The sequence below is a fragment of the Taudactylus pleione genome, unplaced genomic scaffold (genome assembly GCF_031769625.1).
Source record: "Taudactylus pleione unplaced genomic scaffold, aTauple2 ptg001845l, whole genome shotgun sequence".
Classification (NCBI taxonomy): domain Eukaryota; kingdom Metazoa; phylum Chordata; class Amphibia; order Anura; family Myobatrachidae; genus Taudactylus; species Taudactylus pleione.
In genome coordinates this window covers 479,877-500,263 of record NW_028286242.1, presented here as the reverse complement: position 1 = coordinate 500,263, position 20,387 = coordinate 479,877, and the positions used below count along the sequence as shown (strand labels likewise).

The 20,387-nt window shown below is 46.6% G+C and overlaps 1 pseudogene; it reads right to left on the bottom strand.

Annotated features, from left to right (window-relative positions):
* Window positions 1-5,429: 5,429 nt before the first annotated feature.
* LOC148436276 (uncharacterized) lies at window positions 5,430-11,127 on the bottom strand (annotated as a pseudogene).
* Window positions 11,128-20,387: the final 9,260 nt, after the last annotated feature.

Sequence of the window (20,387 nt, the reverse complement as noted above, 5' to 3'; positions counted from 1 at the left end):
AAAAAATTTTTTTATATGCATTATACTGTATGTTTTTTACTATATGTGTTTTGGCACTTGTATGATTATCGCCGATTGGCGTCTTCTGATGATATGCACTGATTTTATGCATCATTCACTCTGTTTACAGTTTCCATGGTCCACGGGCTGGGTCCGATGACGTCACTTCCGTCGCGACGGGGACACCGCAGCCGGTGGATACGGAGGACATCATACAGCCTACAGGATCTCACTTTAGCTGATTTCATTGGGGGTGGGGTAAGCGATATGCTTTTTGTTATTTAACACTGTTTGTACACTTTTTTGGTTTATGAGTTTGTCCTGAGGAAAGGGACTCGATCCCCGAAACGTTGACGACAATATATTCCCCTGCTATGGGGTTCACTGCTTGATTACAAAGACTGTGAGTGCCGCCTCTCTGCATATATGATAGTATTATGGGGGCGCTGACCCTCTAGGAGGGGGGCACTGGAGCAAGGCATCATTTGAGTGAAATAGGAGTGCCGGGGTTTGTTTTGTTTCTATATATATATAGAGCTTTAGCAGACTTTCCCAGCATTCTCAGCTGTCTCACTATACCAAATTACGCAACAACATTGACTTCTTTCTTCCAACTGTGTCAAAATGATGACTTTGCAAGGACCCTGCTGTACTGTGAGCTGCCAAAATATTACCCATGGAATGCTTCTCGAAAAGTTTTTATGCGCAGAAAACTGGGAGTCGCTGTAGATGGTCATCCTGGTATCAGAGCAACAGAAGCTCTTGGCCGTGTTTACACTGTACATCCTACACATTTTGAAAGCATTTAGAATACCTCGGGGTGCGACGGCGTAGTTGGGGGTCCGGTGTCCAGCTTGCGTTGCGGGGGTTCAGCGGTGTCCATGGAAGGGTGCGGGGATCCAGCGGTGTATGTGACGGGGTACGAGGGGGTTCAGCAGGGTCCAGTGGTGTCCACAGCTGTCAATGGCCATCATTACAGTATACCATAAAAATTGCTATTTTTATGGTATAAGGTGTTTTAAAAAACATATTTTTCTATAAAATCGTGTTGGATAAGTTTTAAAAGAATGTTCTTGACCTAATTCAGTCATGAAAAAAAACGTCAATTTTGGAGTGGTTTTGGAAAAAAAACTAGTCAGTTAAGTGGTTAAGCACAACAAATACCTTCAGCAGGGCTATTTGGGGGTATCCATAGTGATCCCCAGTGGCGTAACTAGGGGGGGTTGGGCGGGGTGCGTGCCCTGGGCGCCATTGGACCGGCGGCGCGGGGGGGCGCCGCCGGCCACGGTGCCGGCCCGCCCGCCCTAGTTAGCCAGTGTAGCGCCGACCGCAATGAGTGCGGTCAGCGCTACACATTTACACAGGACCGGTGCTAGGCTTCCAGCGCCGGTCCTGTGCTGCATGCCTGAGCCCGTTCCCTCCCCCTGAGCGCTTGCCCAATAGCGCTAGGAGGCGGGCTCAGGCTGTGCATAACACATGCATCGCCGCCAGCACTGGCGGCGATGCGTGTGTTAAACAGCAGCCAATGAGAGTCAGATAGACTCTCATTGACTGCTGCAGCACCCACTGCAAGAGCCGGACTTCCGTCCGGCTCCTGCAGTGGGTAATGGGACTGACGTCATGACGTCTGTCCCATAATGCTGAGCGCGCCCGCCCGGGCGGGAGCGGCGTCGCGAGCAGCACCAGGACCAGAGATTCAGGTAAGTATATTTTTATAGATATATATATATTTACATTTTTAAGTGACCACGCCCATTTTTTCCCCATGCGCACGCACATATCGGTATGTTGGGGGGGGGGCTCCATTTTCAAATTTGCCCTGGGCTCCAAATACCCTAGTTACGCCACTGGTGATCCCCCATGTCAGTGCATCTTTTGGGGGTGTCAGGGTGATTTCCCCAAATCTGACAGCACTTTTCACCTGTTTGAGTTTCGCTGGGATGCGTTTTTGCGTCCTTTGGAATTGAATAGGGCGAAAAAGCGGCCGCGCACTTAACAACTGTTTTCTCCAAAAACACGCGATGTAGGTGAAAAGTCCGGTAGGCGAAACTTAGCAGACTTTTCACCAGCAATTGAATACAGGTCAAAGAGTGAGATGAGTCACAGAGCCCATCCCTCTGACGAAGTCTATGATGAAACGCATTAGAGGCAGGACTCTGCGAGGCTCCGGCTCGCTCCGAGTGCTGCATCCCGGATTGTGGTACTCTGGCCTGGCGTGGCCTTTCTCCAGCAGGTGACGGCGTTGTGTGGTTTTGCCCAAGAGTGGATGCCATTGTGGAGATTATTATTATAACCATGTGGTAATCAGCCCACATAGTTTTGTTTTAGGTACGGGAAGTATTAGCCTGTCTTCATTATAAAAGTCATGTCAGAAGCAGAAAATGCAAACAAATCTACATATGGATGTAAGTGAAACCTTATTTGTTTAATGAAATGCGTGTTTGATGCAAACCCCCCCCCCCCCCCACCCCACACACACACTAATGCATCCAATTCTACATGATCCTAGAAGGTGCTAAATGTTAAGTAGAATCTAATTGGTTGCTCTGGGCAACATCTCCACTTCTAAAGACGCTCACTTTGAAAGTAAATAATGTGAAATAAGAAGTAGCATATTTTTGGTTTCGTACTATACATTATGGGCCTATGTCAGAGGCAGTTGCAGCCATAATTGTGTCTTTTCACACAGACAATACTTTATGGTAATGGAGCAGCTGATGGTCTTCCTGATGAGAAACCCACCTCCTGCAGTGCCAATCCACCGCTGTATTAAGACGCAACATCGGACATCGCACCAGACCTATGGGAGCGCAGAATCTCAATCTGAACATGACGACTGTGCAGTGCAACTGTGTCTGAACCACCTCGCCCACAACTGTCCTACTCAATCTGCCCTTTCCAAAATAGTAGTGCTATAGAAAATAACAAACAGTCAGTTGTATGTAATATTATATATATATATATATATATATATATATATATATATACACACACACACACACACACACACACACGTTGAGTCTCTCATATCCAAATATTCTGAATTACGGAATAATTTTTGCATGACTGAGATAATGAAACCTTTGTTTTTTGATAGTTCAATGCACACAAACTTTGTTTAAGGCACAAATTATTAAAAATATTGTATAAAATTACCTTCAGGCTGTGTGTATAAGGTGTATATGACACATAAATGAATTTCATTTCTGAACACAAACTTTGCTTGAGCCACAAAATTTGTGAAAATATTGTATAAAATTACCTGCAGCCTGTGTGTATAAGGTGTATATAACATATAAATGCATTCCGTGTGTATATTGGGGTCCCATTCCCAAGATATTTCATTATGATATACAAATATTCCAAAATACGGAATATTCCGTTATCCAAAATGCCCCTGGTCCCAAGCATTTTGGATATGGGAGACTCAACCTGTGTATATATATAAATAAATATATATATATATATATATATATATATATATACACAGGTTGAGTCTCCCATATCCAAAATGCTTGGGACCAGGGGCATTTTGGATATCGGAATATTCCGTATTTTGGAATATTTGCATAAAATAATGAAATATCTTGGGAATGGGACCCAAATCTAATCACAGAATGCATTTGTGTTTTATATACACCTTATACACACAGCCTGCAGGTCATTTTATACAATATTTCAATAATTTTGTGGCTCAAACAAAATTTGTGTACATACATGAAATTTATTTATGTTACATATACAACTAATAGACACAGCCTGAATGTAATTGTATACAATATTATTAACAATGTCGTGCTTTAAACAAAGTTTGTGTGCATTGAACCATCACAAAACAAAGTTTTTACTATTTCAGTCATGCTCAAAAAAATCCGTATTTCGGAATATTTGGATATGGGAGACTCAACCTGTATATATATATATAGCAAAACTGATATAAAGCGCACAATGTGCTGTGGGTGCAAAAGATTTGCAGAAATACAGATATGTATATATACGTATATATACAAGTATGTATTATATACACAGGTAACACAAATGTGCAAAAATACAGTATAACGTGTAAACTGTGCATGTGCAATAATGCAAATAACTATCAAGTATAAAAATCACAATAACTTAATAGATAGTGATATCATAAAAATATATAGTTTTAATTACAAATAATGCCTCAGACACATGGGGCAACCAACATACAATAGTAACTATGCCACTGATAGATGTTTAAAACAGTTTAGCATAAAAACAGGGCAATAATAAATATATAAAAAAGGGGAAGGGGATAAAACGGGAATGACTTATCTGGAAATGGAAAGGTAAGTTCATGGAAGGTGGAGTCAGGAGTTTCCAACACGTTTCGTCCGGTTACTGGACTTCTTCATCCATATATATATATATAATGCAGTTTACATCCCTAAAATTGGGATGCCCGATTGTAAGGAGACCGGGACAAGGTAAGTCTGAGCTGCGAGCGGGGAAGGTTAGGCTTAGGCACTAAGGGGAGAGGGTTAGATTCAGGCACTCCCGGGAGGGTTAGGGTGCGGGGTAGGGAGGGTTAGTAGGATACAAAATGGAGGGTTAGGGTGTAAATAGGACAGGGGACCAGTATTTACCGTTCCCGTCAGGATTCAAACCATCAGGATGCCGCTGTCAGTGTAATGACAGCTGGCATCCCCAAACGTCGGTATTTCATAGATTTCATATAGATATTTATGCATATCTTGTATTACTTGTTACCATGGTAACTGTTTTGTTAGGTGTGGTATTTGGCCACCAGTCTGGCACATGCTGTGGCTGATGACATCATTGCGCATAGCACAGTGAAGCATGACGGCCATGATGTAAGTGTACCGGAGTCAGACTTGAAGGCAGCGTCCTCTCACATTTTCGGCATCTGGAGCTCGCGCTCCTCCAGAACCGCTCTCCCTACGCCCCAGGTAACTGGTGCTTTCCACTAAGGATGTGCTGGGATTAGGACTCAAGAAGTATTTTCTGTCTTAAAGGTAGACCCCAAACACTCCAAAAGGTATTAAAGGTCTTTTTTTTTTTTTATGGAAGAGTTTGAGAATTGGATAGACAGGAATGTCGATGAACATCTCCCGGCCATACGCCTTGCAATCTACAAGCAAGTGTTCTCCTTTCCTGTAAATGGGGAAATCCAAAATCTGATTAGACTGTAAATTCCTATTAGTTTGGGATAATAGCGGGAGGAGGAGGACTGGAAGAAAACCGATTGACAACAAGAGGTTGCAGAAGGGATACCCCACATACATAGGGAACCTATAAAGAAGCTGGTACCATAAAGCGAGGTGCTAGTTTATGCTGTGAGTCTAAGGCGTAAACTTCAAGTAAGAGAACCACACTCCGAGCTTGGTGCAGTTTATTTTTTAACCTGTTAATTTCCCACATTCAGAGAAGGAATATGACCTCTAACCCATGTCACTTCTCTGATGTCTAATAAGAGGTCTATTATGTATAAAACATTTCCCACATTCCAAGCAAGAATATGGTCTCTCTCCTGTATGGCTTCTTTGATGTATAACTAGTCCTGAATTACTTGTACACACTTTTCCACAGTCAGAGCAGGAATATGGTCTCTCTCCTGTATGACTTCTGTGATGTTGAGAAAGTTCTGATTTACTTGTAAACCCTTTCCCACATTCAGAGCATGAATATTTGGATGCTCCTGTGTGATTCATAGACCTGGTGTCTAACAAGCTGTGACAATTGTTTAAAACATTTCCCACATTCTGAGCAAGAATACGGTCTCTCTCCTCTATGTATTCTTTGATGTCGAGAAAGTTCTGATTTATATGTAAAACCTTTCCCACATTCAGAGCAGGAATATTTGGATGCTCCTGTGTGAATGATCTGATGTCTAACAAGTTGTGACTTTTGTTTATAACTTGTATACGGCCTCTCTCCTGTATGTATTCTGTTATGTACAACAAGATCTGAATTAAAAGTAAAACACTTTCCACTTCAGGAGTAGGACGTAGTTGGAATGCAGTTGCTTTTAATATCAGTAGATGTATACTGTGTATGATCTGTGGGTGTATACATGTCAGTGTGTGTGAGGTCTCCTCCATCACATGAGATAGATTCCTCCTTAGTATGAGTAGATGTATACTGTGTATGATTTGTGGGTGTATAATAATCAGTGTGTGTGAGGTTTCCTCCATCACATGAGACTGATTCCTCCTTAGTATGAGTAGATGTATACTGTGTATGATATGTGGGTGTATACATGTCAGTGTGTATGAGGTCTCCTCCATCACATGAGACTGATTCCTCCTTAGTATGAGTAGATGTATACTGTGTATGATATGTGGGTGTATACAATACATGCCTACCCTCCTGATTTTTCGGGTAACCCCCCGCACCCCCGGAAGGGTAGGCATTTCTCCCGCATTCTGCCCACTTCCTAGTGAAGTGGGAAGAATGAGAATACCCGCGGCGATCGCGGGTCTCTGTGAAGGGGGCGGGGCTTAAGATGTGATTCTGCATGAATCACAGCATTTGGCCCCACCCCCTATGTAAATTTCACCAAATCGTGGCAGTTTTTCCATGAGGGGGCGGGGCTTAATGACACGATTCATTAGGCCCCGCCCCCATCGGCCCCCTGCTGCTTCTCTTACCCAGGCTTCTCCCGGGAAGAGATTCTAAAAGGTAGGTAAGTATGGTGTATACATGTCAGTGTGTGTGAGGTCTCCTCCATCACATGAGACTGATCTCTCCTTAGTATGAGTAGATGTATACGGTGTATGATATGTGGGTGTATACATGTCAGTGTGTGTGAGGTCTCCTCCATCACATGAGACTGATTCCTCCTTAGTATGAGTAGATGTATACTGTGTATGATATGTGGGTGTATACATGTCAGTGTGTGTGAGGTCTCCTCCATCACATGACACTGATCCCTCCTTAGTATGAGTAGATGTATACTGTGTATGATATGTGGGTGTATAAGTGTCAGTGTGTGTGAGGTCTCCTCCATCACATGAGACTGATCCCTCCTTAGTATGAGTAGATGTATACTGTGTATGATATGTGGGTGTATAAGGGTCAGTGTGTGTGAGGTCTCCTCCATCACATGAGGCTGATCCCTCCTTAGTATGAGTAGGTGTATAGTGTGTATGATATGTGGGTGTATAATTGTCAGTGTGTGTGAGGTCTCCTCCATCACATGAGGCTGATTGCTCCTTAGTATGAGTAGATGGATCTTTAGAACGTTCTGTGGGTAAAAATACAGAGGTTAGAGTCATAAAATGTAATTGTACAATTATACAAAATAACACCCCCCCCCTTCCCCAGGGAAGATATATAGGACTTGATTCCGAGCCAGGCACTGCTGTGACAGCCTTTGCATATTTTGCAGCAGTTGAATCAGTGACTTTATGCCAACAAACAGCCCTTCTCTGATGTACATCTGTGTGTCTGAATATGCAAGGCCTGAGATCGCCCACTCGCAGCATCACTGTCTGGTGAGTCTTTAGTCACACAAACCATACTTGTACCAGCCCTATGCCAGGTGCAGAGTCTCTGTCTGAGTATGTCCTCCTATGTGACCAGGTGAGCACCTCTATATGCAGCCGCTATCAGTGACACTCCCATACGACGCTACCTCCGTGTGCCTCTGTTTAGTCACCCCCGTAACTCCCCAGTCACTGCAGAGGAATGCCCCATACTCTGCCTATACAGTTCTCCCTGCATGCGTCTGAATCTGTACTGCGATTCTATATGCACACAATCCGGACACATGCGCTGTGTTACTCAGACACATGAGCATAGGAAAAACATCGCTCCACTGTGTGCGACATCAACGCTGCATCCATCTCACAATCAGGCCCTTAGTGCGATTCCACCTTCGCTTTGAAGTCTTTTTTCCTGTGAGAACGAGGTGGTTCTATGTATTTAGTGTAGGGTTTGTTACTTTGTTTGCCCATAATGGTTCTCGGCACTAGACTGTTCCTGCGATTCTCCTCTTGGAGTGCAGGCAGAGGTCAGGGGACAGATCTGTTTAAAAAAGCAGCAATAGCGCGTCTCCATAGTAATGTGCCCTCTTCTAGCCGTGGTTAAGGTGCCAGGGTATCATATTGAGTCCATGCTACAGCGATGACCGCCGGGAGACTGAATGCCCTAAATCATTGTATTCTGGAGAAATGCCCACTCCAAATATGATCACTGCAACTGTGGCCTCTCTCAGTAATGAGTCAGGAGAAGGTGGGGAAGGTCATTTAATACTGGAGTTGATAATGTGTTACTAAAGCAAATTAACAGAACTCTGCACACTATGGGCCTGATTGAGAGCCGCTCGTAATCGGCCGCTCGTTCGCTCCGAGCGATGTTCGCACAACTGCGCATGCGTATGGGTCGTAATGCGCATGCGCCAACCAGTCATTGCGGTCGGAAATCGTGCACTCGTAAAACAGCGAGGGGCTGCTAATTTGAGTGACAGGATGAGGCGTTTGTGGTTGGTAACAGGGGAAGGTGCTTGAAAACGGGGAGTGGAGATCCGAACGCAGGCGTGCCAAACGGTCAAAACGGGCGTTTAATGGGTGTGCATAATTAACAAAGCAGCGTCATCAACCACGTCACTTGGTTGTCTTTTAGCCTGAACTGCTCGCAGTGACTGCGGGAAGTAAATCCTACCACAAGCACTGCGAGCTGTTCAGACGCCTTTCGATGTACTCGATTAATCAAATAAATAGCGGAGATGACGTAGGATGCGAACAGCAAAGGGGTGTCTTTACAAAATAGCGAGCGCATCTTTCGGACGCTCGCTCAGACACTGAGGCGTCCACAAACCACAAAGAGTGAGCGCTCAATTTAAATATCCGGCCCCTTTTTCAGAACGAGCGTCTGCAAATAGTGTTCGGGTCTGAATCAGACCCTGTGTCACAATAAAACTTCATCAGAAGATTCTTGTGGCAAAACATGTGGGTGTGTAGCGAAACGCGTGGGTTTGAGGCTGCCATACACTGAAGCGTTTACTACTGAATAGCTGGTACCATATATGCCTTTGGTACCTATTCTTGCTGTCTAGAAGCATATAAGTGAAGGTAATGATTCATTTAGATATGGGAGGTGGCCTCTGACTTTATCACCTGAGGCTATTCAATTCGACTCCCTTTTTCACCTGTACATCTTTTGAACGAGTGTTAAAAATGGGTGTAAAATGCAGTTAATGGGTGTTAACTCATGAGACCCGAAAAGAAAAGAAATACCCGTTAAGTCAGGCTAATTGAATAGCCCCCAGCGATCAATTAGCTCCCATTAACTTAATGGGACTAATTAAATTCCTCACAAAGTATGCTATGCTATTGCATCTTCACCAGTGCAGAGTGGGGAGACAATGACAGGACTCTTTTCATGCATTACAGCGGCAATTAGGTAAAATATATTGTGATCATACAAAAGTCAATTTCATGTATAATGGATATGTCTGTCTGAGTGTCAGAGATCTGGCGCTATGTTCATTATGAATGATGGATTTGCAGAAGTATAGCTGAAAGCCAAAGGATGCTCAAAAATATTTAATACTACTTATTTATACTGCCAGTAAGGAGAGTAATATGGGAAATATACCCGGGCACATCTTGGCAAAAAAAACAGTCAGGGTATTGTTGGATGTGCCTTAGGATGATAGGTGCTGGGTCAAGAAAACCGTTTCATTTATTTTTTACTTAAATATGTTTGATAATATTACTCAACTATATAATGAGACATTTAAGTTAGTTAAGAGTATAAATCATGTAGCATATTTGATATATTTATGTTAAACAAATATATGATATTGAAGATCATTTAAATCAAGTGCTGGAATAAAACCATGAGTTATTATAATTGATAAATGCTGTAACTAGGTATATGTAATAGTGGTGAGCAGTACTATGGTTTATCCTTTACAATAAATGACAGTCTCCTCTTACCCAGTGATGTGAGGGGCCGGTGATTCTCCATCATCACATTCTTGTACAGACCCCTGTGTCCTTCTATATACTCCCACTCCTCCATGGAGAAATAGACAGTGATGTCCTCACATCTTATAGGAACCTGACACACACAATGATACAGTCATCACCCAGACACAGCCCCTGGTGTGTCTCCCATTCGCAGCAGTCACCTCTCCAGTCATCACTGAGACACATCCCCTGGTGTTACTGTATAATCTCCCATTCCCAGCAGTCACCTCTCCAGTCAGCAGCTGAATGATCTTGTTGGTGAGTTCCAGGATCTTCTGGTCATTGTGTTTCTCATGCATCAGTGAGTGAGGTGGAGGCTCCATAATGGGGCTCTGGGTCCTGCTCAGTCCTACTGACACACGGGGGCGACTGCTGGGTGTCTCACTCTCACCGGATGTCCTCTTCACTAATGTGTATTCCTGTGTATTGAGAGTTTTTTGTAGTGAGAGTAAACATGCATAAAGAAGAACTTTGAACTCCACAGAGGACACAGGGAGTACGCTGGGTATAGGCTGGCTGATGGAGTCTGGGCACCAAACAGTTAAATTCTTAAGGAGTTGTGCAGCCCAGGCTCCTCCTCCCCTATACCTCGCCCCCAGCCCAGGCAGGCCAGTCAAGTTAGCAAGCCCAAGTGGGGAGAAGGAGAAGGAAGACCTGCACATACACAGACACCTGAATCCAGAAGGGATGACCCCTGTCCAAATGGGAGCTCTGGAGCCACCATGCAAGGGAGGGACGAACCTCCCGAGATCTGTTCAAATGAGCAAGTATCTCCGCCTGGAGAGGCCGGGAGTGGAACTCCCATCATGTCCAAGGTGGAGACAAGAGACCCCAGGACCTGCATGCAGGCGTGAATTGACACCAGGGAATAAAGTAAGAACCCTCGAATCCTGTCCTGCAGATCCCAAATCTTGTCTACTGGGAGGAACTCTCTCTGAACCCTTGAATATAACAACAGGGCCCCCACATGACTATTCTCATGGGACGAAGTCAGAGAGGAATTCTTCCAATCGATGACCCATCTGTGTGATTGGAGAAGATCTATTGTCAGACGAAGGTGCTCCTTGAGCATGTCCGGGGATCTGGCCAGGATTAGCAGATAGTCCAGGTAAGGGAGAATTCTGATACCCTTGCACGGCAAGTGAGCTGCCATGACTGCCATGACCTTTGTGAATACCCGGTGGAGCCATGGAAAGACTAAAGGGCAAGGCCCAAAACTGGTAGTGCTCCTCCCAGACTGCAAACCGGAGGAAGTGCTGGAGTCAGATAGGCACATGTAAATAGGCATCCTGGATGTTCAAGGAGGCCATGAAATATCCCGGTTCCAACACCAAAATGAGGCTTGGGCGGAAGAAACTGTTTGCTTCTGCACCAAGAAGAGATTGGCGTAGAAGTCTAAGCCCGTCTGAGCTGGTGGGACAGGAACTATTACCTTGGAAGCTAGTAGAGAGTGAATACTCCCGCAGTGCTTTGCTTCTCCTGTGGTAAAAAACTGTGTCTGTGGACATCTCTGGAAGGTCAGAGTGTAGCCCTACAAGACCATGCTGCGAACTCAGGCATCCTACGTGGTTGCCAATCAGGCATTGAAGAAAAGCAGAAGCCGGCCTCCAACACTGGGGTCACCGAGGGAGAGGCCCGTCCTGTCAATATGCTCCACCAGAAACCTCCTCTAGGGTGGACGCCTCCTCCTGGGAATCTGCCCAAGAGCCAATCGCCTTAGCCAACCACCCAGATGCAAGGGCTAGATGAGCAATATGCGCGTCAACAGGAGGAGGAGACTCCCACTTGTTACGCTCCGTGACTGGGAGCTAATAAATGGACGCAATGCGCTTGGAGACCTGACACCGCCTGTTAGGAGCGGCCTAATCCTCCGCTAGTATTTCCTCAAGTTGTTCAGATTTAGGAAACTCTACCGAAACCTTTATCTGACGCTTTAAAACCGGCGCCTTGGGTCTAGGAGCCGGCTCCTTGTCCTCAATAGAAAGCACCGATTTAACTGCCCTAACCAAGGCAACAACGTCCACTTGAGGGAGAGGCTCCTCCTGAACAGACGAGGTCTCATCCTCAGAGGCACCGGAAAAATCTGGCGATCCACCAACTGCAACATTACCTGTGACAGCTTGGCTGCCCATCGCTGGAAGCAGTAGATGGGACTTTTTGCTGTGTGCCTGAGAGCAACACCGGATACAGAGTTAACCCCTTTTAGAGCACAGTAAGAAAGATAGACAGAAATATAGAACTTAGTCTGAAAATGAGAACAAGCACACAGTCACTTTCAATGCAATAAAGGATATAATAGGCAGATATAATGCTCAACAAACCAACCCCAGTGGGCTGGATGGAGCTAAACTGAATAACCTGACCTGAGGGGAGGTATACCGGGAAACAAGAGCCAGTGTCTCTTAGACCAACGGTAGCCAGCACCTCTCTGAAATGGCCGCTCAGCATCTGTGTCAGGGAGGAAAGAGGAGGAATAACCCAATGGCAGGAAGCCTCCATGAGGGATCACACCATGGGCCGGGGAAGGGCTAACAGGGAGAGACTACCTCCCCCTGCTGACATAGAGCCCCCTGGGCAATAGCCGCCTACACTGTAAGCCCCTGCTGCCTGCGTGCCCTGGTGGTCTAGCAGGGGTGCGCCTGGTGGAGCGGCAGCGCAGGCTTCCTATAGGATTCCTGGTGCTGCCTGCTCAAAATAAAAAAGAAATATAAACTGAAGAAAAAAAATGAGGCTGCTTTAGAAGCCCTGCTGTAATGATGCCCGCTCCTCTTTCCCCCGAGAGCAGGCGCTTGCCGAGCATGGGGGCGGAGCTTCTGATGGCAGGTGCTAGACGGGGTCTGCCAGGCAGCAACTGGGGGTGAGAGAGAAGAACCAAGGATGTATAGAATGTGATGCTCCCATGCCGGATATATATAATGTATTCTGATGCTCCCATGCCGGATATATATAATGTATATGTTCCAAAACTGCCGGTACTCTCAGTACATAGAGCAACTGTCCCAGGTACCGGATAAGCAAACAAATAAACGTTTTGTCTGTAAATATGTGTAAGTATATATATTTAAAAAATCAACCGTTTGGAAACCTCCTTTTAAAAAACCTGCATTAGTGGGGGGCTCTGAGGCTGGCAGGAGGGAGCAGGACAATGGGACAGATACAGGGTAGATTGGGTTTATCACTATGTAAACATGCTATTTATTTAAGTAAACTGTACATTCTATTTAATATCCTCATTTTCTCCCAATGCAAATTGCTGAGAGATTTATGCTATCGGGGCCAGTGTGGGAACTATGGTATTCTAGCAGTCTTCCTTCTAGCACCCTGCACCTTTCACAACCTGTAACAGTTCCTCTTTCCTGCCTGGGGTGTCACTCTCTGCTCTGGTGTTTCTAGCACACTCTGCTGATGCAACAAACTGCTGAGACTAAGCATACTTGTCAACTGTTCCGATTTCAGTGCTCTGACCACCTTAGCCACCCGTTCTGGGTGACGGAATAATGCATTGAATAAGTTAGCCAGCTATTCTGTGTGCAGGAATAGTACACTTAGGGGTAAATTTACTAAGATGGGAGTTCTATTCAGAAGTGATGTTGCCCATAGCAACCAATCGTGTGAGACTGGAGTGTATAGGAAAGGGTCCTATACTGCACACAATGAATATATATAATGGGAGGTGCTACCTGTTGAGACTAATTGCAGGCACAGAAACAGACAGATCACAGGTGTACAACTCCAAATTACTAATTCAGCCTGGAATAGCACCCGTCCCTTATTGGTTTAAAGCATGGAGTCTGGCATTGTGAAGGCACACTAGTATGTTAGGGACCTACCCTACAGAGGTTACCTAGATATGGTGGGTAGGCCCATAACCTTGGCCATGATTATGCTAAAAACCTCTATTTATTTATTGCAAACTTTTATCGCATAATGTATTTATATATACTTAGTAATTTGGAGGTGTGCACCTGTGATTTGTTTTGACTCCTGAAGCTATCAGCTCTACCCCGTGTAGGTTCCGGTGACTAAGTTTTGTGGGCACACTCAGCCGCGCACTAACAGTTTGCCAGACCTCTCAGCCATCTGAGTACAAGAGCATAATAAGGGATTACCCTTTAATTTCTCCATTCCTGCCATCATGGCAACAAAATGCAGGACATTTGGTCACTGCCTCATCACATAATTAGGGTCAGTACCATCATAGCTGGGATGGTAACTTCGGCCAGATCACTCCTTCAGGAGACGTTGTAGTGCTCTAACCTGTCATTTACATGTGAGTAACTACTGGAGGCAAGTTAATTCTATATCTAAGAATTGGAAAGCTATTATTGGGACTTTATTCCCTAACTATACGGCTAAGGATATACACTTTTATAGACTTAGTTATGCAGTACTGCTATATTGTGCTTCTTTGCATATTAAAGCAGGTATATTAAGCTTGATAATAAGTACAATTGCAATTTTAAATATCATTGAGCCTTGGTATCGTTCAATGTAGAGCAGACTTATGAGTCTCTCATACAGATTACTGACATACCCAGCGCAGTGGAAACTGTTCCTGGTTTATTTTATTTTCTCGCGAGAGTTTTTAGCACAATCTCCTTTCACTTGCTGCCATTTCAATTTAATTATTTTATTACAGTATCGGGATTCTTCTTGTGGTTTGTTCACTAATTGTTAGTATGACATGCGGGTAAGACAGAAGCCAGCTTGTAGCGTCAGTGCAGCCGGATCGGAAACGGTCATGCAGGTAAGGTGCAATAGTCAGGGGAATGGTCAGGACAAAAGAAGATGAAGTATCAGGAACAGGAGAGAAGTCAAAGGTCAGGTAACCAGGAAATCCAGATAGTAAACGAGAACAATGACACTGTAGTAAAGGAAAACTAATGCTCTGGTACCGTACTGAGCACTCGGTATGACTGGCGTAACTACCGTAGGTGCTGGGGGTGCAGTTGTTATAGGGGCCTGGCCCTCCCTCTGCACCTATGCTGCCAGGCAAGCCATGGTTGTGTCCTCTTTCAGCAGCAGTGTGCTGCGCTGCACAGGACAGGCACATCTGCCGTCCCTGTTGGTTCCCGCCTCCATCTCTTCTCACTGTCTTATACTGGAAGGAGGCGTGGCCGTGATCGTAAGATGTCCCAGCAGGCTCAGCACGGCTTCTCTCAAGGCCAGTCAGCGAGGAAAGATGAAGCCGACTGGGACAGATATGCCTGCTCTGCGCATCACACTGCTGAAGGAAACAACAATGGAGTAGAGGTAAGACATGGAGGGGTTCGAGAGGTGTGCGGAGGGGGGCCAGTGAAAATTTTGCTATGGGGCCCCCCTAGGTCTAGTTATGCTCCTGCTCGGTAGGATGGAATAGGTTACGTATTTGGAATTGAGCAGAAAACATGAGCTGTTTTAAAAAAGACTGGAATTTCAAAAATAGTTCACACTAGGGGGTGCACATTCACATACAGCACGTGGCAGAGAGCCCTGGAGCACAGAACTGGTGCCCTCCACGGAGAATGCGCCCGGAATAGGACTCAACAAGTAAGATTCAAGACCCGTTGAGGTGATAAAGGTAATTTTCTACTTCAGGATCCTTAGTGTTCCACAGGGATACCTTGGGGATTTAGGTGACAGCAGGAGATCGGCCACCGAGCAGTTAAAAACTTTCCTCCCAGGATGCAATGGTCTCCCCTAAACCCCACCCCAGGGCCAGAGGCACCTCAGTTCGATTCAGTGCCCTGCCGGAGTGGTCGCACCGACGAGCAGTGGGGGGCTGTGCTCCAATATAGCCCCCAAAGTATTTACGAAAGAAGCACAGTTCAGTGTGCACAGTGCAGTCACATGGATGTCCGCGCTGCCCACACCGGTGTCCTCGGCGAGGTCCTGCTAGCGGATCCCGCGTGACCCCCCCTCGGACCATGGCCAGATTCACGGGGGGGGAGGTGAGTAAAGCACGGTGGTCACTGCGCTTCAGTGACCGCGGCGCCATGGTCCCTGCACTCCGGGGCTGGAGACCCCCCGAGCACTGTCAGCGCAGTGGGGCACGCACTAAGCCTGCGCCCACTGGACCACCAGGTAGCCGCTGGCACTGGGAGGTTAATGCTGGCAATGGAGGAGGCATGAGCCTTTAAGGCTGGCCCCTCCCTTCTGCACTCCAGCTCTTTTTCCTCTGAGGAGGTTACATGAGCAGTGAAGTGACTCCACCTCTCCACAAGCTTGGCAGCCATTTTAGGAGAGTGGAAGCAGCGTTTCTCAGCGGAGTGGTCCCCAGCATACCTCGCCTTCGGGTCAATGTATACCTAGCTGTTAGAATACCAGACTCTGTCTGTGTAACAACGCTATAGTGCCTTTGTGCAGGAGTTTACTCTGCATTGTGTGTGACCTTATTGCTAGCATCTGCTGTATGACTTTGACTTTCCTTCTGTCAGTTTTAAGCTATCCCTGCTGTTTTCTTATTCACAGCCTGTGGGTCAGGGTGTGCATATACCTTGCAGTATTGTCTGCTAAAGGTGGGTCACAGGCACAGCATTTCGGCCTGCCAGGATGTTGGGCGGCGAGGATGAAGTGCATGCCTCCCCTTCCCTCCTAACATGCATTAAGTGCAGGGCAGAGGGAGGGGGACATTTTTACGGATGGTTTGTGCGTAAAATGTTAAACCCCTCCTAGACCGTCGGCGGTCACAGATTCGCAGCAACAGCCTCCTTGGGCGGAGTTTGTACAGGAGCTGCGCGCCATGTCCGCACGCATAACCATGCCTCCTATGTTTCCCTTTATGGGATGCCCTCAACATACTATGTTTGCTCAGGGGTTCCGCCCTCAGCCTGTGGCGCTGCAGGCTCCTCCGGTCCCGGTTAGCACCATTGCGGTTTCTACCAGGACTCAGCCATTACAATCGGGAGGGGGAGGAGAGGCCCTGGTCCAGGAGAGATCTGGTTCGATCTTCTCAGAGTCTGAGGGTTCGTCCCTGGAAGACGCTTCTTCGAAGGTGTATATCACTGGCCTTATTAGGGCGGTGCGTGCAGTGTTAGTGATCGAGGAGAATGACCCAACCTCTCCTAATAAACACTCCTTATTCAAAAGGTCTAAGCAGACTGCAACTATCTTCCCTTTGTCGGAGCAATTGGTGGACAACTGACAACAGACCTGGAACTCACCTGGTAAACGTTATCAACCCTCCAAACGCTTGTCTTCCTCGTATTCCCCTTGAGGTAATTTCTACTTGGGAGACGTCACCTACAGTAGATTCGCATGTCATGCAATTGGTTAAGAGTGTGACGTTGCCCTTGCCGTCCATGTCTTCCCTAAAGGATGCCACGGATAAGAGAGTTGGCCTGTCATAGCCATCTGCTGGGTGGCCAGGGCTGATGCCTGGGGACGCACCTCAGGAACAAAGGACCCTGGTGGTTAACCTACAGGTTTCCTCCACCTATATCAACGAAGCAGCATTGGATGTGTGCCTCTTGAATTCCAGGGTCTCTACCTCTGCGATTGCTGGTCGCCATTGTCTATCGTTACGCTCCTGGAGGGCTGACGCAGACTCCAAGAAGGGAGGTTCTCAGGACAGGACCAAGGCCTTGCATCTTCAGAACGCTGTTTGGGCTATGCTGTTTGCAGGAGCCATTGTCCCAATTCTGGCTCCCCAGAGGGGGAACAGTATATTACTCCAGCATATTTCTAGTGCAGAAAGCAAATGGTTCATTTTGGCCTATACTCAACCTCAAATCCCTGAACAAGTTTCTTAGGGTCCTAAAATTCAGGATTGAGACTTTACGGTCCATCATCCTGGCTATGGAACCTGGAGACTGTATGGTGTCCCTGGATATTCAGGACACATACCTGCATATTCCCATTGCTTCGTCACACCAAGATTTCCTCAGGTTTGCTATCAAACAGCAACATTTTCAATTCCAGGCTCTCCCGTTTGGCCTTTCTACTGCTTCTCGAGTGTTCACCAAGGTCATGGCAGCTCATCTGCGGCTGCAGGGAGTACACCTATTGCCCTATCTGGACGATCTGTTACTACTAGCAAGATCTCCAGAGATGCTTCAGTACCACCTAAGCCTCACGATCTCGGTGTTACAGTCTCACGGGTGGTTAATCAACTGGAAGATGTCCTCCTTGACACCATCTCAAAAGGATGTTACATCTGTCGGCTCTCTTAGACTCCCAACAACAATGGATTTTTCTGACAACAGAAAAGATATCCACATTACAGATGAGAGTGCGCAGATGTCTCCACTCACGTCGAGTGTCCATCCACTCAGCGATGCAATTGCTGGGCTCCCTGGTCTCAAACATTCGACATGGTGGAATATGCCCAGTTTCATTCCAGACCTCTGCAGAGATTGATTCTCTGCAGTTGGAATGGGTTGCCCCATCGGTTGACGTCTCAGACGATGGTGCTCTCTCTGGAGGTGTGGCTTTCTCTGGCCTGGTGGCTACTGACGTCTCATATCAATGTGGGTCGTCCCTTTTAGATTCCGAACTGGGTTCTGCTGATGACGGATGCCAGCCTAAGAAGTTGGGGTGCGGTGACGGGGTCATGCCCCTTCCAGGTTCGGTGGACTGTAGCAGAGTCTACTCTCCCCATCAACTAGTCAGACCTCTCCTGCAGGGAAGACCCGTGCAAGTTCAGATGGACAACGCCACTGCAGTGACTTACATAAATCACCAGGGAGGTACTCGAAGTCAGGCCACAATGTCGGAGGTATCTTGCATTTTGACTTGGGCGGAAAAACATTTACCAGCCATATCAGCAGTGTTCATTCCGGGAGTTCTCAATTGGGATGCTGACTTCCTCAGCCATCACGGCGTGCATCCAGGGGAGTGGACTCTTCATCTAGAGGTGTTTCAACTCCTGGTGGACAGGTGAGGCATGCCAGAACTGGATCTCATGGCCTCATCAAAACCACAAGCTGCCAAAGTATGGGTCCAGAACAAGGGACTCCGGTGGGGTTCTGGTGGACGCTGTCAGTCAAGTGGACCTTCCAGTTTGCATACCTGTTTCCTCCAATCTCCCTTCTTCCTCGAGTACTTCGAAAGTTCAAGCAGGACGGGGGAAAGATTGTATTGGTGGCTCCAGCGTGGCCCAGATGTCATAGGTACTCAGATCTTCAGTCTCTCCATAGACGCCCCACTGCTGTTGCCTCAACGTCCGGACCTGTTTTCACAAGGACCTTGCTTTTACCTGGACCTGGCTCGTCTGTCTTTGACGGCGTGGCTCTTGAGACAGCCCTTCTAAGGTCTAGAGGTTTCTCATCTCTGTGGTTCAGACTATAATCAGGGCTCGCAAACCTGCTTAAGCTCGGATCTACCACAGGGTGTGTCATTCCTATTTTGAATGGTGTCGTCCTCAGGGTTATAACCCTCAGGTCTTTAAGATCTTTTGACTGTTGGCTTTTTGGTCTGTGCCTCTGCTCTCTGAAGGTACACATCTCCGCACTGTGTGGTTCCAGCGAAGGATTGCCCCTATCTCTGAGGTTCGCACTTTTCTTCAAGGAGTCCTTCACATTCAGCCTCCCTATGTTCCCCTGTGGCACCTTGGGATCTGGCGGTTGTTCTCAGGGCCTTTCAAGGCCCTCTGTTTGTACCACTGGAATCAGTGCACCTCAAATGGCTTACAGTTAAGACTGTTTTTCTTCTGGCTATGGCTTTGGCCAGAAGGGTTTAAGAGTTGGGAGCGCTCTCGTCATTTCCTTTTGGTTTTTCACCAGGACAGGGCAGTGCTGAGAACTCACCCTGCTATCCTGCCTAAAGGTAGTGTCCAGTTTTCACATAAATGAAGAAATTGTTGTGCTTCCTTTAATTCTCCGGACCTCTCTCCGGGTGAAGCCTTTTTGGATGTTGTACATGCCCTCAGAATTTATGTGGACCGTACCTCTTCCCTCTGGAAATCTGACTCTTTGTTATTTTTGGATTTCACAAAAGGGGTTGGCCTGCTTGTAAGCAGACTTTGGCCAGATGGATTCGACTGGCCATTTCTGAGGCTTACTCTAGGGAAGGCCTTCCTGCCACCTTCTGTGAGAGCTCATTCTACTCAGTCTGTGGGTCTTTCGTGGGCAGCTCGCCGTGGTGCCTCAGCTGTTCAGCTTTGTAAGGCTGCCACGTTGTCCTCTGTCCATACTTTTGTAAGGTATTATGCATTTGATACCTTCGCCTCTCAGGATGCTTCCTTCAAGCGGTGGATTCTCCTTTCTGCACAGGAGCGTTCCCACCCTTGAAGGATACTGTTTGGGACATCCCCAAGGTATCCCTAAGCACCCTGAAGTAGAAAACAAGATATTGTAAAAACATACCTTTATTATCTGTTTCTACGAAGTTCTTAGGATCCTCAGGATGCCCACCCTGGTGCCCTGTGCTCCAGTAGGGTGTCGTTCTGGTCACCAGTCTTGTCTCCTTTGTGTGAGAATATGATTCTTGTGTGTTCCAGACTTT